This window comes from Macaca nemestrina, chromosome 11 (genome assembly GCF_043159975.1).
Source record: "Macaca nemestrina isolate mMacNem1 chromosome 11, mMacNem.hap1, whole genome shotgun sequence".
NCBI classification, from domain to species: domain Eukaryota; kingdom Metazoa; phylum Chordata; class Mammalia; order Primates; family Cercopithecidae; genus Macaca; species Macaca nemestrina.
Window position 1 is genome coordinate 96,250,273 of NC_092135.1, and position 21,730 is coordinate 96,272,002.

The following is a 21,730-nucleotide window of genomic DNA, read 5'->3' on the forward strand; positions in this document are numbered from 1 at the left end:
ATAATACATTTAAGCAGCATCATTTTAATGAGTTTGTTACTTTATCTTCTGTTGACCATTTAGATATTTCCAGTTTTGCAGTACTCAAAACAATGTTTTGATGAGCATCCCTATAATCTTTGGACATATCTTTAATACTTTTTTAGGATAAATTCCAGAAAATGGAGTCACTGTATCTGAGGATAAACACTCTAAGGCTCTTAATAGGTATTATCAAATTTCCTCCTCATAAAGTCTATAAAAGCTTATGCTTACCAGTTTACCAGTAGTGTAGGGGCTTTCCCTTTCCGTGGAAAGACAGTAGGATTTGGTTATGTGAAGAAATAAAGGAGGGTTTCCTGCTGACGTGAGTATCACATGCAAAAGCCAGTAGACAGGAAAGGCCGTGCCATGCTCTGCCATGCCAGGAAAGGCAGAGAACTGTAAGAATCTCTGCCTGGCCCAGAGGGCACCTTCACCATGGGAGACTACCCAAGTCAGCTAGGGCTGCCATAACAAAATACCTCAGACTGGGTGGCTGAAACAACAAAGATTTATTGTTTCACAGTTCAAAGACTAGAAGTCCACGATCATAGTGTCATTAGGTTTGGTTCCTCTTGGGGCATCTCTCCTTGGCTCACAGATGACGACTTCTTCCTGTGTCTTCACATGGCCGTTCCTCTGTGTGTGCCCATCCTGGTGTCTTTTGTTCTTAGGTCTAGCAATACTAGACATACTGAATTAGGGCCTCACCCTATTGGCCTTATTATAACTTAATAACCTTTATGAAGACCTATGACAATTCAACCCATAACAGAGAACCTGGGAGAGAGCATCCAGAGGGTCTCAAAAGCTTCTCTTCAGTCCAGAACTGAGCTGATTCATAAACAGCGAGTTTTGACCAATATTTTGATGTATCTGGATCAGTTGGATCTGAGTGTAGGTCATTGCACACATTTCCAGTTTTGCCTCACCAACCTTTCATTATAGCCTCTAATACTTAGTTCTTACTGTAATTCAGTAGGAAAAAATACAGCTTGACCAGAAGCCTGCCAAATCCAACATATCTGAAATTGGGCCCCCTGAAACAGAAATACTATTAAGAGCAGCATCGTTCCTTTAGGAAAATGGGGAACAGCTTTGCACACAGTTGGTCCGTTTGAGGCTGGGTTACCACCAAGAGAAATTTCTATGACACGTTCATGTTCCTTAGGTTCTTCTTTTTCTCCTTTTTTGACGTTTTTTTGGCAGATATTTCTCTAATCAGGAGACATTCAAGTCTGAGAGGATAGAAATCTCTCTTGACAATCCTGAGAAAAAGAAAAAGTCAATTGGTTCCTTTAGGAAGTGAAAAGATTTGTTTGGGGCCTTGGAGAAGGAGAATTATGAAAATTATTCATGATTTTTATACTTTCACGAGTCTCATTGTTACATGGCCAGAGTCCATAAAACAATGAGACTCATGACATCTTTTTGGATGTTCTCAGATTCAATTTCTATTCTATGCCTTTGCATCCTGCCTTAAGCCAGTTATGTAGGAGTTGCAATATCTTATACTTCAACTGATTAAATATTAACTTGATGCTTTATGCAATACATCTCAGAATTGCCCATCCTTAGAGAAGAAAAAAATATTTATACATTGGTCCTTCTCTTTATTGGTCATAAACGTGCTCCATGGACTTTTGAGCAGCAAATAGGTGTCAAAGGTTCTCAAGGCACCAGTGAAACTCTAGAGAAACAAGCAAGATGCATCTGATCAGGTGCTGTCAGGTTAGATTTAAGTAAAAGGAGTCAAAGCATATATATAATTGATCATCATAGGAGCAGGTAGGATAAGAATGTTGATCCCAAGAACATTTGAAGTAATGCACAGGAGTCCAATAAAACAGGTTAATAATTGAAAGCAAAATAATTATTAGATAGTAAATTATATGAGAAAAATGCAAAACACTGTGATAAAAGTTATCTTTGACTACTCCATTACCGTCAATAATATTTAATGTTTCTTTTGCTTACAATCCACCAGAAAACATATTTCAGCCCCAGGGTGCATGCTGTGAATGGGGTGCTTGAGCATATGTTTCCCTAGAAAATTCAACATGTTTCCCATTGAAGCCATGGACTCAAATGTGAGTTTGAGTACTTTTAGAATATGCACTCCCCACTCCCTAAGCACCCCTCCCTGCCAAATCTGATCGACATTTCCCAGATGGGAAGTGTGCCTGGAGTATTTGCAGGTTAAAATGAGTTTTTTAGGTTAAATTAACTTTATGTTATTGGAGCAACTTTTAAATTCAGCAAGTGACAAGGAATTAGCCAAGTGATAGTGCTGTTAAAATAGCCCAATTATAATGAAAAATGTAAAGCACTTTTTATTAGAGGATAAAAGTATAAGCAGTTCTTTTCCTGAAAGGCAAGTGACACTTACAACAACTTTTATTGAATGTTTAAGTTCAAGTTTCAGTTATTGTCATGTTGGTGGGTTTAATGCGTAACTGTTAATTATGAAATTATTGCAAGTTAGAAAAATATTAAATATTTCCTTACTTCACAGAATACCGTCTCCATACTTCCAACATTACTTGCTGAGCTTTTTTCAACTTTATCTTCCAGAGATAATTTTTAGCCCACTTTTATATAGACTTTTCCCCCAAGAACCGGGAAGAGCTGAACTTCTTCCCTAAGCTGGTTATGGTGTTGGAGCAAATGAAAACCAGTTTTCGGTGTTTATATGGTCAGCTTCTCTCATTTACTCCCATAACACTTAAGCATTAACCAGAAGTCTTGAAATATACTTGTCCTGGTTTTCAGCAGTATTAATTTTATAGATGATGGAAGAATATCTGTACTTTTCCAGTACTCTTGGAAATACTGTTCTGAATGTTTGTTAGATTAATATCTAACTATCTAGCAATCATGAAAAGATAGTGAAATTTAAACCAAAATCATTTAGAGCTGATTAAATTCAGAATTTATATTTGGAAAAGTATGGAATTAAAACTAGAACAATTATTTAATTACTTAATTTATTGTCTAATATAATGTAAATACTGTTTAATTAGTAACTAAAAGATTCTTGCATCTTATTATTTATAAAACTTGTTCAACATTAGAAACTGGACATCTAAGCTTCTTGTAAATGTTAATATACTCAAAGACCTTTGTTATGTTCACTTCACATTTGAGTTTATAGGAAAGATTATTATTAAAACTAATATTTTTCTTGGAAAATGAGTACAGTTATTACCATTTGATAACTGGCTTCTACACACTCTGCATTATCAGTATAATTTCTCATAACACTGTTCAGCATACCACAATTAGCTTTGAATCAAGCTTGGAGAAACACTGGTATAATATCAGTTTCAAATGAACAAATTATGTGATTGAGCAAAATTTCAAAGAGACCTATTAGAATTTTAAAATAATTTATTTTTGAAAAGTTCTTTAGGAATGCTGCATTTTCAAAAAAACATGTGTGTATTGTTTTAAGGGACAAATGTTTTTATAACTGTTCTTGAGGCATGACTTTAAAATATGTAAAGAGAAACTAGATGAGATTTATTTTGTAAATTTATGGTCTAAAGAATAATTTTTAAAAATATGTTTTTCTAAAGTGAAATTTTGTAAGCTGGTCATGGTGGCACATGCCTGTCGTCCTAGCTACTTGAGAGGCTGAGGCAAAAGGATTGCTTAAGCCCAGATGTTCCAGTCCAGACTAGACAACATAGCAACACTCTGTCTTAAAAAGAAAAAAAATTACATAAAAGAAGCTACAAGAAAAGGTTTTTCATTTCTTCTTGACCCTATACACTTTGGCTTGCTTACCAGAACTTTGCTAAGCATTTTAAAGACTGTTAAGAATTTTTGAGGGAAGGTGTAATGGGGATAAGATTTATCCTCCTGGATTAAACAACTGAAAAGATCCAGACAAAATTTGTGAAAAAAGTGGATTTAGATAGTGGAAAGCAGGCAACTCTGGAGAGTGAGCCCTCAGATAAGCTGTCCTCAGTTTCTCACTGCATTAGAACTGCAGCAATCCAAGGAGGAGAAAACCCCCAAAGCTCAGTGTTCTCTATACGTTGAGGAGATAGAGTTTAAAATGCATACAGTGGCTAGACTTTGGGCAGTGTACTGAAAAGAAGAGAGCTGCACACAGAGAGATTGAAATCTGGAGTGAAGTTTTGAGCTGAATATTGTTCATGCTTCACATGCATGTGAAGAAATTACACGAGGCGCGGAAAAGACCCACCAGAAGGGATCAGGCAGAGCCCACATGTGGCTGGGAATCAAAACCAGAGATTATAAGTTTAAAAAAATTATAGGATAATATCCTTCATAAACCTAGATGCAAAATATTAAATTCCACAATACATAAAAAGAATAATAGATAATGACCAAGTAGGGTTTATCCCAGAAATACAAGCTGGGTTAACATTTGTAAATCAATCAATACAATTCACTATACTAAAAGACTAAAAGAGAAAAATCATAAGATCATTTCAATTGATGCAGGAGACTCTTTTGAGAAAATTTAATATCCACTCTTTATTAAAAATCTCTCAGTAAACTAGGAATAGGAGGGAATTTCCTCAATCTGATAAATAGGATCTACAAATGTTATACATGATCAGATTAAAACCTTTCTGTCACTATTTGGAACAAGGCAAGAAAGTGTGCTTTCACCATTTCTATTCACCATTATAGTGAAGGTCCTTGCTGGTGCTGTAAGACAATTAAAAGAAATAGAAGGCATTCAGATGCAGAGTATCAACATTCTTAAAGAAATGAGCATAAGGATAGCAAGTACTTTTGTTTAATGAAACCCTAATTTGTTTCTAGTGGAAGATGAATGCAGTTTTCTTTTTATTTTTGCATGTTTAAATTCCCTCTTTCTCATTAGATAAAATAAAGAGATAAATGAACTTCATAGTGGTACTTTGCCAAATCAACCTTTTTTTCCTTCTACCAGTGAATGCTTTTGAAAGGCTGATGTCAAATAATATCTATGTTATACAGCCTGTTTCATAAAGCCTGTTAATATTGATCAAATAAGTATTTTCATATTCTTATATGGCAGTTAGCCTACCAATTTTTTGGCTAGCTCTGTAATATCTAGTATATTCTTATAGACATAATAACTGCCAGGAAAATGTTTGGCCAGACCTCATTCAAGTAAGGGAAAGGATATTCATGATTATGTGACATGTATATTTAGAATATAATATTTCAAGTTAGATTTGGCAAGAAAACAGTCATGCACTAAAACATGTGAGATATCTTGAATCCTTTTGGAAAAACCCTCAAAGGAAAATAATTTAAGAGCTACTAACATTTCTCTTAGCTCTGACTTCTCAATAAACTTTTGGTACAACATTTGCATTTTATTGACTGGCTTCCTTTCTACATGAACTTTCATTAAACGTTCCTCACTTTCCAAGTGTTCTTTGTCATTAAAAAAAACTGGGTGATTTAGATTTTCAGATGAATTCATATACACTGAACAATGATTATTTTATACATTATGATGTTGGGGACATTTCTCCCAATTGTGTAAAAATAGTATGAGGCACATGATGGATAGCAATGTTCATGGAGGTGCATGTATAATTAGAACCTCATAATAAATACAATTTCTTATTTTGGTTGACTACAATTAGCAACTTAAGCCATCGATTGTACTGCAGCTCTGCTCTACAATCTTCTTCAAGCTACATACACGGAAGCCAAAACTGAAAAGTGACTTTGCAATCTGACACATCACTTACTGCTTGGGATAACATCTCTCTAGTCAAATTCAAAGTAATTCTTTGTATAGTATACTGGGGCTACAAAATAAAAATAAAAATCCAGCTGGTTTGATTTCAGTTGTTTTGACTCCCTCTCACTATATCAAAACCAATTCCAGTTGGTCTTAGTTAATAAAAATGGTACCCAAATTTATGGAAATTAGGATTGAAAATAGGATCACTGAAGTGTTGGTGACTGCTGAAAATATTAGAGATTGTAAACTTGGTAGGCAGTGTTCAAAAAATCCTTCTAGTATGGCGATTGAAAGATAAAGAGATGAAGCCCATTTATTTCTTCTCTGTATTGTATGTTTCTGGAGACAGAGCTTTAGTTTCAGTAACATTACTCAAGAATATGCCTGGGGAGTCTATTCTTCTGTGAGTCTCTGCCAAAACAGCTTGGGAAACAGCTGGTGATAATTCTGGCTTCATTCCCCCGCTCAACAGCTGATGTTCAGGAGCAGGAAGGCAATCGGGTGGGTGTGTTCTGAGCCATGCCATCGCTGCTTCCCCTCAGCTGCTCCTACTCCCACGCAAAAGGAGCGGAGTGGAAGGCTGAGTTCCTAGAAGTGGCCTCAAAGGGAGGACAGTCAGTCCTATAGCTTTAGGTACAGGGGCGAAGAAATGAATGGTTTTGCCATGTAAAAGTCCAGGGGTAGGATTAGAAAAAACCACGTTCTTCTAATATCTGAAGAGGAACCTTTATTTAAGATACACTGTTAAGCATTCTAGTCTTTTAAAATGAAACAATGAGGTAAGTATAGAAATTGCTGATTTACCACCTACAAATAAATTATCTCAATTAACTGAGTTTTTATTAATTATTTTAAATGAGTTACCCTTTCCTTAATCCTGGGCCCTGCTTACTACGAAGTTCAAAGGTAGTGGTGGTTTTAGAAAAGGATATTGTTGCCTATTTTCCCTTTTAATAGTCTAATGAGGAGGAAATTTTGCCTCTTCAACTGGAATTTTTGAGACATGAATTCTAGTCTCAGCTTTACCAATATCTAATGTGACTGTGAACAAATTACTTATATTTTTCAGTTTCATTTTATTTCTGCAACATGAGAGAATCAGGTTAAAATAGATTCTATGCGCAGTCCCTTGAGCTGAAATCAGTACACTGTATTCATAATGCTGAATCAATGTAGGATGACTTTAATCCCTCTTTTATTTGATAACCTTTCCGACATTTAAAGACTGCACCTGTGCTCATCCTTTATATTTCCTCTTTTAAGCCCATGTTCTCTCTTCTTTTTTCTCATGACTCAGTTTCTAGTTAAATGAGCCTGAACATGCTCAAGAATATCTAACTGCTTCTTGAACCATGGCTACAACAATTACACGTGATGTTGCAGATGTAGTCCGGTCAATTCAGAGTAGCTTTAATTTTTTTGCCATTCCATAATTGTCTTGATTTTTGTTAAGCTTGAAGTCAACCCAAAGTACCAAATCATTTTAATCCATGTTACCTTTCAGCACTGTTTCTTCTAAGCTCACTTTTTACTTTTATATTGGACCTCTTTTTGGATTTAAGCACAGATATTTTTACCTTATTTACATACTGTATGTCCATTTTAAGAGGAACGCACATTTAGGGTTAAGAGCACAAATTTTGATTGTAGGACCTGTGATTAAATCCTGACTCTGATATTTCTGGTTTTGGGACATCAGTATAATAAAGTCAGTTATAGGATTTTAAAGCCTTGATTCTCTCATCTATAAAGTAAGGGTAATACTAAATCGCTTAATATTATTGTGTGAGCTATTTATAGAATTGACATATGCTCAGTCACTGATAGGACATCTGGAATGGAGTGAGTGATCAATGGAGAGTAGTTATTGTTATTGCCCTAACTCCATCTTTGACTGTATTTGCTATCCCACTAAAGAGATAAGGAAGTTGTCCATTTTTTGTCTAGGCCCATGATAAAATATTTTAACAGAAAAGGGTTGAGGTGTGAATCTCAAGTATAAAACTAGTGATCTCTAGTCAAGTAGTGACTTTTTTTTTTTGTATTTTTTATTCAACATTCCTTGGACCATGTTATTCAAATATATAAACATTCATCTAATATTGTTTTCTGGACCTCATATCTACATCTTGTTCACAAAAAATGGAAAATAATTAGTTTTATTCTGACCTACTTCATTCCTCCTGATGTTATTCTGGTTTCTGATGATTACAACTTTCCTTTCTAAGACCTTACAGTCTCATAATAATTTGTTCTCAAATCTTTTCCAAATCCATGTCAAGTTTACTGACACGGTGCACTGCACCATTCTGTTTATTCCCCATTTCTTGTCGCCTGCACTGCACACCATTTTTCCTGAAAGACTATTGCTGGTGATCAAATGATTTCTTCCTGTTTTCTTCCCACGGTTTTCACATTCACTTGGGCAGTTATTGATCAGGTCAGGACATCTGCTGGTGACAGAATTTAAATGGTCCTATCTGTATGGTCACTGGTTTGGGTTTCAAATTTCTCTTAACATTTTTTTTTTTTTTAATTGAGATAGAGTCTTACTCTGTTGCTAGGCTAAAGTGCCATGGCATGATCTTGGCTCATTGCAACCTCTGCCTCCTGGGTTCAAGTGATTCTCCTGTCTCAACCTTCCAAGTAGCGGGGACTACAGGTGCGTGCCACCATGCCCAGCTAATTTTTGTATTTTTAGTAGAGTTGGGGTTTCACCATGTTGGCCAGGATGGTCTCAATCTCCTGACCTCATGATCCACCTGCCTCAGCCTCCCAAAGTGCTGGGATTACAGGCGTTAGCCACTGCACCCAGCCTTAACTTTTATTTATTTATTTATTTATTTATTTATTATTATTATTACACTTTAAGTTCTAGGGTACATGTGCATAACGTGCAGGTTTGTTACATATGTATACTTGTGCCATGTTACTGTGCTGCACCCATCAACTCGTCAGCACCCATCAACTCGTCATTTACATCAGGTATAACTCCCAATGCAATCCCTCCCCCCTCCCCCCTCCCCATGATAGGCCCCGGTGTGTGATGTTCCCCTTCCCAAGTCCAAGTGATCTCATTGTTCAGTTCCCACCTATGAGTGAGAACATGCGGTGTTTGGTTTTCTGTTCTTGTGATAGTTTGCTAAGAATGATGGTTTCTAGCTGCATCCATGTCCCTACAAAGGACACAAACTCATCCTTTTTTATGGCTTAACACTATACCGTTTGGTGATATTTCTCTTAATACTTACTTCCTTTTCATTCTGTTCAGAATAATTTGTCTTGAGAAGCTTGAGAGCTTCCTGAGTAGAGCATTATGGATTAATTAGGATTCCTTTAGATGCCAGTTATAGAAAATCCAATCCAGGGAAGCTTATTGGAAAATAACTGAACAGTCTAGGGAAAATATGGCTCAGACATTGTTGTAGACAAGGATTTAAACACTGTTTCTAGAACCAGCCCTTCTTTTCCTGTATGGACCCTTGTTTTCTGTTTAACGTGGCTTCATTTGCAGATATTTGCCCTCTTGTGTATCAGTGTTTGTGGCAGCTCCAGTGTCTCAAGTCCAATGGGAAGGAACATGGGGCTTTCTAGCAATCTCAGCAAAAATTTCCTGATATTTCATAGGCTCTGCTGGTTTCTCATGCTCCTTCCTGAACCAATCCCTGCAACCAGGGAAATTTACCTTCTGTTTGCCATTCTTGAGTTTCTACTAAATTCTGAGACAAGTGATGGAGTTCAGGATATGCTACACCAAAATATGGCACCTTAGCATTTGAAAAATAATGAAAGCAACAAAGTACTCTAACCTTTCCCTTGCCCCTTCTCCCCTGAGTAGTCATAAAACATAGTTGGCCTTTCCCTGATGGAGGTCCTCAGACTCTTATTTCAGATGCGCCCTCTGTAGAACCAGAGAAAAGGAATATCCTTGTCTCTGAAGGACACAGGGACACAGAGAAGAAGCTGAAAAATCAAGCCTTGCAAAGTACCTCTCAGCTTATTACCATTAGATTATACTCCTTTGTCTAATCATACTTTTGCATGACTGTCTACTCTTTATTAAACCTAAGCAAAACAAATAGTTTTCTTTATATCTTTGAGTCTTCATTTTTTAAAGTTCCCATGCTATGTAAAACATATATTAAATAAATACATGTGATTTTCTCTTGTTAATCTGTCTTTTATTGTAGGTGTCTCAGCCATTAACCTTGCAATGATTAAGGAAAAGATATTACTGTTTCTCCATTGCACAGGAAAGAACCCAGCTCCACTGGAAGTCTGAATGGGGACCAATCTCCACTGTAATATGAAGTCTCTAAGTAGATGGAGTACACCAGAGAAGGCAATGCATAATTGTGATCAAACCTTTAGAACAAACCTGTTTTTCCTAATTGTACTCTCTCTCACATGCATTCGCATATGTGTGTGCATGTATGAGTGCATCCATGCATGCAGACACACTTATACACACACACGTGAGGGTGCTAGGCATTCATTAGTTTATTTTACTCTTCTGAATTCTCATGATCTGTTTAGCCTTTTCTTAATAACTAGGTTTTTGCAAGCAAAAAATGTTTTTGTTCCAACTTTAAAGTGATAATTTGCATTTCAGTACAAAAGCTTCCCATACTGTACTAAAATGGCAGTAATGTAATGAACACACAAAGGCAAGAACAGGACAGGAAGTAAACGACTGAAAACTTAAGAAGTAAACTGAATTTCAGAAGATAAAATTTTTAGGAAAAAGCAAAATGGAGAAAGGAAATACTTCACACTCTGTAGTGAGAGAAGCCAATAGTGAACAAGGAAATTTGCAATGGAGAATTCCAGAGAGGATCAGTAACCGAAGGAGATGCTGGAGCTCCACACACATCTGAAAGCAACAACGTGAAGTTGGGTTGAAAACAGGGTAGTTCATTTACAGTCTGTTAGGAGCACTTAGAAAACACATATTTATTCTCTTGTCTCTGCAGAAGATAGATTCAAGGTGTATTCTATGGAGAGGTAGACTTTGATCTTAGAAGTCCCAAACACAGTAAAGTGAGGTGTTGAGTTGAAAATAAAAAGATGAATTCTTCACATTTAATTATGACTTTAATCTTCCTTTTCCAACTTGGCCTTAGAATCATCGCAGCCAAGTTTGTAACACCAGGCAAGGGACTGATATATCACTGGAGAAACGGACCAGTACAACAAAAAAGTGCAAACCGGGTTCACTTTGCACTGGTTGCCACTTCATTTCTGTATCTCGGACTATACTTTTACTGCTTGCACGAGTACAGTTAGACACAATATTCACACACAGGTTCCATGAAGTGGGTTTATTACTTATAGATAGGCAGCATGGGACAACAGAAGCCTAGGATTTACGACTAGTCAGTCCCCCAGTGCTCAGGAAAGCTGCCTAGAGTAGAGGGAGTCTCATTTGCACGTGCCCCACTTGCAATGAAGGTGAAAGAACCCAGAAAGCAGCCTATCCTGAATTTTATGATCTGGGGGAAGTGATACAGTGGGGGTAAAGCATTGAAGGACATCCTGTTCTGGGGTGGACAGGAATAGAGCCCAGGCTGTTCCAAACAGTTCCTTCTTAAGATATTGCATTCCCAGCATGTTCTACAGTTATTCTGAGAACTACAGAATGAAAATGGAACCCTATTTCTCACCGTATATAAAAATTAACTCAAGATCTCAAGATGAATTAAAGACTTAAATGTAAGACCTGAAACTATAAAAATTCAAGGAGAAAACCTAGGAAAAACTCTTCCGGACATTGGTCTAGGCAAAGATTTATGACAAATGCCCTAAAAGCAAATGCAATAGAAACAAAAATAATAAAATGGGACTTAACAAATCTTCCACATAGCAAAATAAATCATCAGCAGAGTGAGAAGAGAACCTACAAATGGGAAACAATGTTTGCAAATTATGCCTCTGACAAAGGACTAATATCTAGAATCTACAAGAAACTAAAACAATTCAACAACAAAAAATACACACCAACCCGATTAAAAACTGGGCAAAGGACATGAACAAATATGTCTTAAAAGAAAAAATACAAGCAACCGAGCAACCAACAAACACATAAAAAGTGCTCAACATCACTATGCATCAGAGAAATGCAAATTAAAATCACAAGTTAAAATCTTACACCAGTCAGAATGGCTATTACTAAGATGTCAAAAAATAACATATCCACATGGATGCAGAGAAAAGGGAATGCATATACACTGTTGGTAGGAATGTAAATTAGTTCAAGCTTTCTGGACAACAGTATGGTGATTTCTCAAAGAAAAAAAGATAGAACTACCATTCAACTCAGCACATCCACTGCCGGGTATCTACCCAAAAGCAACAAAATCACTATATAAATAAGACACCTACACTCGTATACTTATTACACATTGTTCATAATAGCAAAGCCATGGAACCAGCCTAAGTGTTCATCAGTGGTTGACTAGATAAAGAAAATGTGATATACATTGTGATATACATCCACACAGAATACTATACCATATAAAAAAGAATGAAAGTGTGTCCTTTGCAGGAACATGGATGGAGCTGGAGGTCATTATCCTTAATAAATTAAGTCAGAGACAGAAAATCAAATACCACATATTCTTACTTATAAGTAGAGCTAAACAATGGGTACACATGGACCTCAAAATAGAAATAATAGACACTGGAGACTCAAAAAAGGGGAAGAGTGACAGGGGGTGAGGGTTGAAAAATTACCCATTGGGTATAAGGTTCACTATTTGAATAATGGGCACTAGAAGCCCAGTCCCCACCAATATACAATATACCCATGAAACAAGCATGTATGTGTACCTTCTGGATCTAGAATAAAGTAAAATTTAAAAACTTAAAAAAGAGAATAAAAGTTCCAAATCAAAGTTAGAGAGATGAAAACTACAATGCTGGAGATAAAAATTATACTGAATGGGAATAATTGCAGATTATATACTGTAGAAGAAAAGATTAGTCAACTTGAAAATATGGTATTTAAAACTATACAAAATGGAAAATACAGGGAAAAGTTTAAATGCACATAGAAGCAGTAAGATGTAGAATAACTTAAAACAGTGAAATATACACGTAATTAGAATTTCTAAAGCACTGGAAAGTAGAAAACAAAAAAAAATTGAAAAAATTGTGGGTGAAAGTGTTCCAAATTTTATAAAAAATACAACCTTGGGGATGCAAGAATGTCAATGAATTCCAACTCTAGGACGTATGAAGACTATTATATCAAGTCAAATTATAACCAAATTGTCCAAAACCAGTGAGAAAGAGAAAATCTTAAAAACAGCTAGAGAAAAAAAAAAAAAACATATTACACAAGGAGGAACAAAGATAAGAATGGGAGCAAAATGCTTGTCAACAACACTGCAAATGATAAAACAGTGCAGCAACATTTTTAAATTACTGAAAACAGAAAGACAAATATCTCATGTTGTTACTTGTTTGTGGGATCTAAAATTTAAAACATGGCCATAGAGAGTAGAAGGATGATTACCAGAGGCTGGGAACGGTAGTGGGGGACTGGAGGGGAGGTGGGATGGTTAGTAGGTATAACAAAATAGAATGAGTAAATAGAATGAGTAAGACCTACTATTTGATAGCACAGTAGGGTTACTACAGTCAATAATTTAATTGTATTATTTTAAAATAACTTAAAAATGTAATTGGATTGTTTGTGACTCAAAGTATAAGTACATGAGGGGATGAATACCCCATTCTCCATGACATGCTTATTTCACATTGTATGCTTGTATCAAAACATCTCCTGTACCTCATAATATACAAATAAATACACCTACTATATACCCACAATAATTAAATTTTTAAAAATTTCTGAAAATAAGAAAACAAAACATAAAATTATTAACCTATAATTTTATACATGTGAAAAATATTCAAAAAAGAAAGGTGAAATAAATGTTTTGCAGGAATAAAAAAGGTGAAAGCATTCATCAGGACCAAACCCTCACGACAAGGAAGTTCATCAGATGTAAGGAAAATGATTCCAGATAAAAATATAGCTCTACAAAAAACAATGAAGAGCATTGGAAATAATAACTATGTGGGTTATATAGACAATATATATTTTAAAAAATATCCTTTAAAAATATAATTGACTAAGAAAATAATAATGTTGTTCAGATCATATATGTAAAAGTAAAATGTATAACAAATATAACACAAATCAGGAAGAGAGTAAACAAAGCATAGTATTGTAAACTTGTTATATACAAAGTGGTTATGTCACTTAAAGATAGACTACAATAATTTAAAGATATATACTATACCATAAAGCAACGACTAAAATAATATAACAACAAATTATAGTTAATAAGCCAACAAAGGAAATAAATTGGAATCATAAAGTTCAATTAACCCCAAAGAAGGCAAATAGAAAAAAAGGAAAAATTTAAGATAAGTTAAATGGAAAATAAACAGCAAGATGTTGGATTCAAAACTAACTACAGTAGTAATCACACTAAGTACAAATGATTTAAATATCCAATTTAAAAGGGAATGAATTTGAAATTGGATACAAAAGCAAGATCTGTTTGCTGTCTGTAAGAAATGCCCTTTAAATGTAAGATACAAATAGACTAAAAGAATGGGGAAAATATGCCATACTATTATAACACTAAATTTTAAAATAATTGAAAAGATATTAATATCAGAAGTATATCTCAAGGAAAATATATTTCTAATAATGAGGAAGGTGATTTCCTAATGACTTCATGATTCATCGTGAGGATATAACAATGTTAAATGTTTATATGCCTACCTCGTAATAGAGCTTCAAAACATCTGAAGCAAAATGAATAGAACTTCAAGCGGAAATAGTCAAATCCACAAATGTTTTTAGGAAGTCTGATAATCCCTTCCCAACTATCGTTAAAATAAGTAGACAAAGTCAATAAGGAGAAAGAAGATTGGATATGTACTATCAACCAACTTGGTCGATTTAACACCTATAAAACCCTCTGCCCACCAACAGAATATACATCATTTTCAAAGTCACACAAAATATTTATTAAAATTGATCATGTTCTGGGCCATATAATAAGTGGTACTAAGTTTAAAATGATTCAAGTTATATAGTGCCTGTTTTCTGATGACAATGGAACTAAGTTAAAATAAGTAATAAAATAATCCTTTAAAACTTCCCAAATATCTGGAAACTAAAGAACACACTTAGCCCATTGGTCAGAGACAGAATTAGAAGGGAAATTAGAACATTTTTTTCACTTAATGAAAATAAAAATACAACATATCAAAATTTGTGAGATGAACTAAAGCAGCACTGAGAGAAAAATTATAGCACTAAATGTACATATTAGGAAATAAGAAATGTCCCAAATCAAAGACCTCTGATGTCATCATAAGAAACTAAAAAATGTAGAGCAAATTAAACCTAATGTAAGCAGGAGACAAAATAATAAATATCTGAGCAGAAAGCAATGGAACAGAAAACATGTTGAATGTTTTATAAATGTCCATGTTGAATGTTTTATAAATGGAATCCTTGGTCAAGATTATCTCTTAAGAAATTTGTAAATACCTTTGCTTATAGTTGTAGTTTATTTCATTAGTGTACAGTTTTCATTGTATGACTATCACAATTTCTTTACCCAATGGTCATTTAGATCATTTCTAGGATGTCTTTGGCTTCTGCTAACATTTTATATATTTTAAATTAACATATATGTTCACTTTTTTTGCATAAATACATAGAAATAGAATTGCTGGGTCACATTGACAGTATATGTTTATATGAAAACCTGCAAAAAACTGTTTTCCCAAGTGGTCTACCATTTTATATTCACACCAACAATGTATGAGAGTTTCTGTTTTTGGTTATTATTAATAACACTGCTATGAAAATAGCAGCATTATGTGTGTGTGCGTGTGTGTCTGTGTGTGTGTGTAAAATAGATGACTCATAGAATATGCATATATTTGATATTAGTAGGTAAGGCCAATTAGTTTTTCAAAGCAGTCGTCAATATGTACAAACTCATCAGCACTGTGTAAGAGTTCTCATTCCTCCCTATCCTGATCAACACTTGTTATTGACAGCCTTGTAATTTTTAGCAGATCTGGTCACTCATCTCATTGGTAGTTTGAATTTGTAATTCAAACGAAGCTGAGCAATGTTACATATGTTTGTTGGCCATTTATAGATATTATTTAATGAAATGTTTGCTTTTTATTTGTTCCCTTGTACCGGTTTTTTTTTTTTTTTCACTTATTTATTTTTTTTGAGATGGAGTCTTGCTCTGTTGTGAGGTTGGAGTACAGTGGTGCGGCCTTCCCTTACTGCAACCTCTGCCTCCCGGGTTCAAGCAATTCTCCTGCCTCAGCCTCCTTAGTAGCTGGGACTACAGGCGTGAGCCACCACTCCCAGCTAATTTTTGTATTTTTAGTAGAGACGGGATTTTACCATGTTGGCCAGGATGGTCTCCATCTCTTGAGCTCGTGATCCACCCGACTTGGCTTCCCAAAGTGCTGGGATTATAGGCATGAGCCACTGTGCCCAACCTGTACCACTTATTTATTAAAATTCTAATTTTACCTTATTGATCATAGAAGTTTTTTCTATATTCCATATTAGTCCTTTTGGTTATATGTACTAAAAATGACTTCCCCATGTATTTTACTGTCTTCACACTATTAATAATGTTTTTGATGAAAAAATATTAATTATAATGAAGTCAGACTTGGCAGCCTTCCTTATGTTTTATGATTTGTGCTTTTTGTATATTGTTTCAGAAATGTTTCATAAACCCAAGATCATGAAAATACTTTCCTAAGTTGTTTTGAGACACTGTTGTTTTACATTTCACATTAAGATTTACAACATCTTGCAATATATTTTGAGGTATAGTAATGGATAGAAGTCTTTCTACCCCTATTCCCCTCCCTCATCATCTCTATCAAGAGCATTTACTAAAAAGATTTGTTTTTTCCTTTGTACCTAAGTGACATGTTTAATGAATCAACTACCATATATGTCTGGATTTGTTTTTGAGGTCTGTATTTGATTCTTTTGTTTTATTTGTATCCAAAGCAATACTATACTGATGTAATTGTGAGTTTATAAAAATTTTTATTAGGCAGATCAATCCTCTCACTTTGTTTTTCTTTAAGAGTATGATGGTTATTCTTGGTCTTTTGAATTTTCATATAAAGTTTTAATTAGTTTGACAATTTCCATAGTGGAAGGAAGGAGAGAGAAAGAATTAAAGAAAGACGAGGAAGGAAGGAAGGAAGAGAAAAGGCAAAAAAAGAAGAGAAAAGATGAAAGAACATGCAAAAGAGGACAGAAAGATTAAATAAATAAATAAACAAACAAGTGACTAATAAAGTTAGGTTACAAATTGGGGTTATTCAGTATCTACAGAACATCTTGAGATAATTGACTTTTTATGCTTATTCTTCTAATCAATGAATTCAATATATTATCCATTTATTTGAACCTTATTTATTTATTATTTGTAATGCTTGGTAGTTTTTGATATATGGGTCTTCCTATCTTTTTCAGAGTAAATCTGACACATTTGGTATTTTATGTTAATATCTATAATATCTTTACAATTTTTTGCTTACCAAATTTGTATTGTTTATATGTAAAAGTTAAGTTCAAAAGAAAATCTTGTTATACCTGTTTTAACTTCAATGACTTATTTTTACAATCAATTGAATATTCTATTTATACAATCAAATCATTTTTAAATAACTCCAACTTTATTGCTCAATCCTTACACATTTTAACTTTTTTTGTGTTTTAATTAACAAGCTAGGGTTTTCAGTAACAGATTTCTTAGAAGTGAAGATAGTAAGTATTCTCATTTCATTTCTAAATGCAAATGAAAAAATGTCAATATTTCCCAATTTAGTACAACTTATGTTTTCTTTTAGAATAAAATCTTTATTAGCAAATACAGGAATTTACCTTACTTTTAGTTTTCTAAGAATGTTTAACTTAATTTTTGATTACTATCAATGGATGTTGAATTTTATTGCCACTATTTAGATGATCATATAAATGTTTTAAAATGCTTACCAGCTGGGCTCGGTGGCTCATGCCTGTAATTCTAGAACTTTGGGAAGTCGAGAACCACTTCAGTTCAGGAGTTCGAGACCAGCCTGACCAACATGGTGAAACCTCATCCATACTAAAAGTACAAAAGTAGCCAGGCATGGTGGCACACACCTGTAATTCCAGCTACTTGGGAGGCTGAGGCAGGAGAATAGCTTGAACCTGGGGGCAGAGGTTGCAGTCAGCCAGGATCCAGCCATTGCAATCCAGCCTGGGCAACAAGAGTGAAACTCCATCTCAAAAATAAATAAATAAATAAATAAATAGATGTAAAAATAAAAAGTAAAATGTTTAGTTCTTTAATGTGGTAAATCCCCTTTACATATTTTTTCTAATATTAAGCTACAATTGCCTTCCTGGAATAATCCCAAGTTATTCATGATATATGATCATTTTTACATATTCGGATTGCTAATATTTTGTTTAGGATTTTTGGACTTGATGGTTGGTGTTTGAAGTTGTCATGATTTATTTTTGTTTACTTTTCTTGTTGACTTTTGAAATCAAGGCTATGCTGATTTTTTAAACTAAGTTGGAGAACATACTTTATTTTTAAATTTTTTTGTAAGAGTTTGTATAAGCCTTGTTTTCTATTGTTCTTAAATGGTTAATTTAATCATTTAAGATTAAATTAATCTGATGACATCTGGCTCCAGATTTTCAGATTCTATTTCTTTGGTTTGGGATTACTCAATTTTCATTTTCTTCTTGTGTCAGTTTTGAAGATTTATTTACTAGGAATTTGTCTATTTGCTTGTTAAAAATTTAAATTTCCTGTAATTTTTGGTATATTTAGGTCTAAATATACTATCTTGCCAAATGCTTTCTATTTTTTATACCTGCCAAATATTTCTCTTTCTTTCTTTCCTATCTTTTGGATTGATTAAGGATTTCCTTTATATTAGTCCCTTTTCATTTTATAAGTCTAAAAAGTATATATTCTTTTTCTCTTTTTTAGCAGATACTCTGGAAATCATAACACGTGAACTTTACTTATCAGCTTCTAAAATTGATAATTTTATTTTCATTCCAAACAATGGAAGAAACTTAGAACACGTTAATTCAATTGACTGTATTTGTTGTTTGTAATGCTGTTGAACCTATGTGTGTATGTGCAAGCCTCTAACAGCTTCATTATTATTGTTTTATGTACTATTGATGATTACTTAGATTTACCCACATATTTACCACATCACTTTCCTTGAATTCTTCTAGCATCTCTGACTTTTAATTCAGGATCACTTTTTTCCTTCTGAGGATAATACTTTATTTTTTATTTTTAAAATTATTATTATTATTACTATTTAATTGACCATGCAAGAACTGGAGTCAGCACTCAAATCAGTCTCCAGGATCACACTTTAGAATGTCTTTACTCTCAGTTTGTGTGAACTATCTCAGTTTCTTTACATTCAAAAATGTCTTTATTTAACTCTTAATCTTAATATTTTTCTCAACATACAATTTTAGTTATGTGATTATTTATTCCAGCATACAGAAAATTTTATTCTAATGTCATCCCATTGCCACATTGCTCTTGAAAAGTCATTGCCAATATAACTGTTACTCCTTTTTATGTAATTATTTCTCATCAATACTGCTTTTGATCCCTGTTTTTGTTTTTTTGAGTTGATAGGTTCATGTAGTTTATCAGTTTTTTAAGATAAAACTGTTAGGGATTTTGTGTTTAAATTGCTTTTGTCCTTTGCTTTTTCTCCTCTATTTTGGGGTCTTCTGTTTTACATATACTACAACTTCTCACAGTATTCTTTATGTTTCTGACCCTACTCCTTTTCCATCATTTTAACATTTCTTTTACTATTTTTAATAACTACTTCTGTCTGATTTTATGGTTTCCTAATTTGCTCTCTGGATATGTATATATATTCTGTTAAAACCATCCACTTAGTTGTTAATTTCATTTATTTTTCTATTCTAGAATTTCACATTTGTTTCTTTTCAAACTTGCCATAGCAATTTTTATAGTTTCAAGTTTCCTGCCAAAAACTTAAGGTTGTATTTTATTTACTCAAATTTGGTAAGCATAGTTTTACTGTCTGGAGTTGATAATGTCAATAGCTTAGGAGACTCTATGTATCTGTGCTATCTGTAGTTTCTGTTGTTTCACTTGTGTTTTATTGTCTTCTTGCACAGCACCCCACTGCTTATTTTACCAAATTAAAAATAGTCTGCCTGAATTTTATGATCTTTTATAATATATTTCTGCACTACTCATTCAATTCTGTTTGTCACTATTAACCACCATATACTTTCCAATCCAGTTAATTCAATATGCATCATTACTGCCTCTGTGTTTTCCTTATGCTATTAATCATCACTGATGTTATCCATGCACCTCCTCTGGAGCTGTCTAAGTCCTACTTATCTTCCAGAGCTCACTTTTCACACTCGTTCCTTGTAAAGCCCAGTGCAACTATTCCAATCCATAAGGTTCCCATGTATGTCAGGACTGTTTCCATGGCAAGCCACAGAAACTCAACCGAAACAAAATGGAGAATTTATTGGCACTGCTGTATTTTTTCAGGCTCTGCTGGATTCATTGATTTGATGTCATTAATTCTTCTTTATTCGTTTCCCATTTAAAAAACATTTCTTCTTCTTTCCATGTGATTACCTCTTGCAGCTCCAGGCTTATATTTTCAGTTCAAATTGTAATTCCACTGGAAAAAGAAATTTTCTCCATCGTTAGTACAAAAATAATTTTATAATTGACTTACATTTGCCTGTACTAGGGTCATATTCCTGTCATTGTTGCTGGAATAATTGAATATAGTCACTTCTGGGTCATACACCCCTCTGGCACATAGGCTGAGATGATGCAAATTATAATTCTGCAAAAGAAAAATAAAGATACTCTTACCAGAAGAAAAGAAGATGTGTGATTTTCAGAAAAAACAGTGAGGTTCATCATATGTTCCACCTTTGGGCATTCTGAAGTGATAGTCACTAGAAATATTGCACTTACTTATGTTTTAATGAATATATATACACATATATATACACACACACCTATATATATTTGCTTCATCTTCCCAATTAAATATTTATTTTAAAATATATTAACAGGTTTTATAAATCTTTTCTATCTCTCATGGTGTCTTTTTGTTAGAGATTATAAAGCATATTCATATTCACTTCTCTCTCTTTTGTTTTTGGACACATGCAAATAGTTTCTTCCTTACAGTTAGGTGGGTGTTATGTAAAAAATTGTGGCCAATGGGCCTTGAAAGGAAGAGAAGTGTGTTACCATTCATCTGAAGCAGTTAAGGTGTATATGTACCCCATATACTTTCTGTTCCAGTAATGTGGCAAATTCTGATGCCACTGCTTGATATGGCAGCATTATAAAATGATGCAGATTTTGTTAGCCTGGAGCTCTAAGCGACTGTGGAGCAGTCTCCTGCCAACTTTTATTAGATATATAGCATGAGCAAGAAATGTAAGTTTGTTATATTAAACCATCAAAAATTTGGGGTTACTTTGCTTCTACATCGTGTTCTAGCCACTCGTAAATAATTTTTGAGTAATCAAGGCCACCTACTAAGTACTCTTTATGAAAGAGTTGCTATTTGAGCGTTACATTTTTAATCGTATGTCTGTAAAGCTTTGAAGTTTTAAGGTGTTTTTACATATATTGTCATCTGGTTTTCACAACGATTATATGAGGTAGGTTTTATTTTCTCTGTTTTACAGGTTAATAAAATATATCTCAGATCTGTTAAGTGACATACTCAAGAACACACTCATATGAGACAGAGCTAGGACCTAAATATTCCAAGTTCAAGTCTGGAGTTTACATCTTCTAGATTTATAGCAAGTCACAAATTTAAAGCATTTTTTCTTCA

General features: G+C 34.0%; 1 long non-coding RNA gene across 1 annotated transcript in view; it reads right to left on the reverse strand.

The window, feature by feature from the left end:
- Nucleotides 1-413: 413 nt before the first annotated feature.
- The window catches only part of LOC139356994 (uncharacterized), a 57,079-nt gene continuing 35,762 nt past the window's right edge, over nucleotides 414-21,730 (reverse strand). Inside the window, exons 2-3 of the long non-coding RNA XR_011609603.1 lie at nucleotides 20,603-20,716; nucleotides 414-1,289 (exon numbers count right to left, since the gene is read on the reverse strand). This is a non-coding gene — a long non-coding RNA (uncharacterized lncRNA). The remainder of the gene's footprint in view (nucleotides 1,290-20,602; nucleotides 20,717-21,730) is intronic.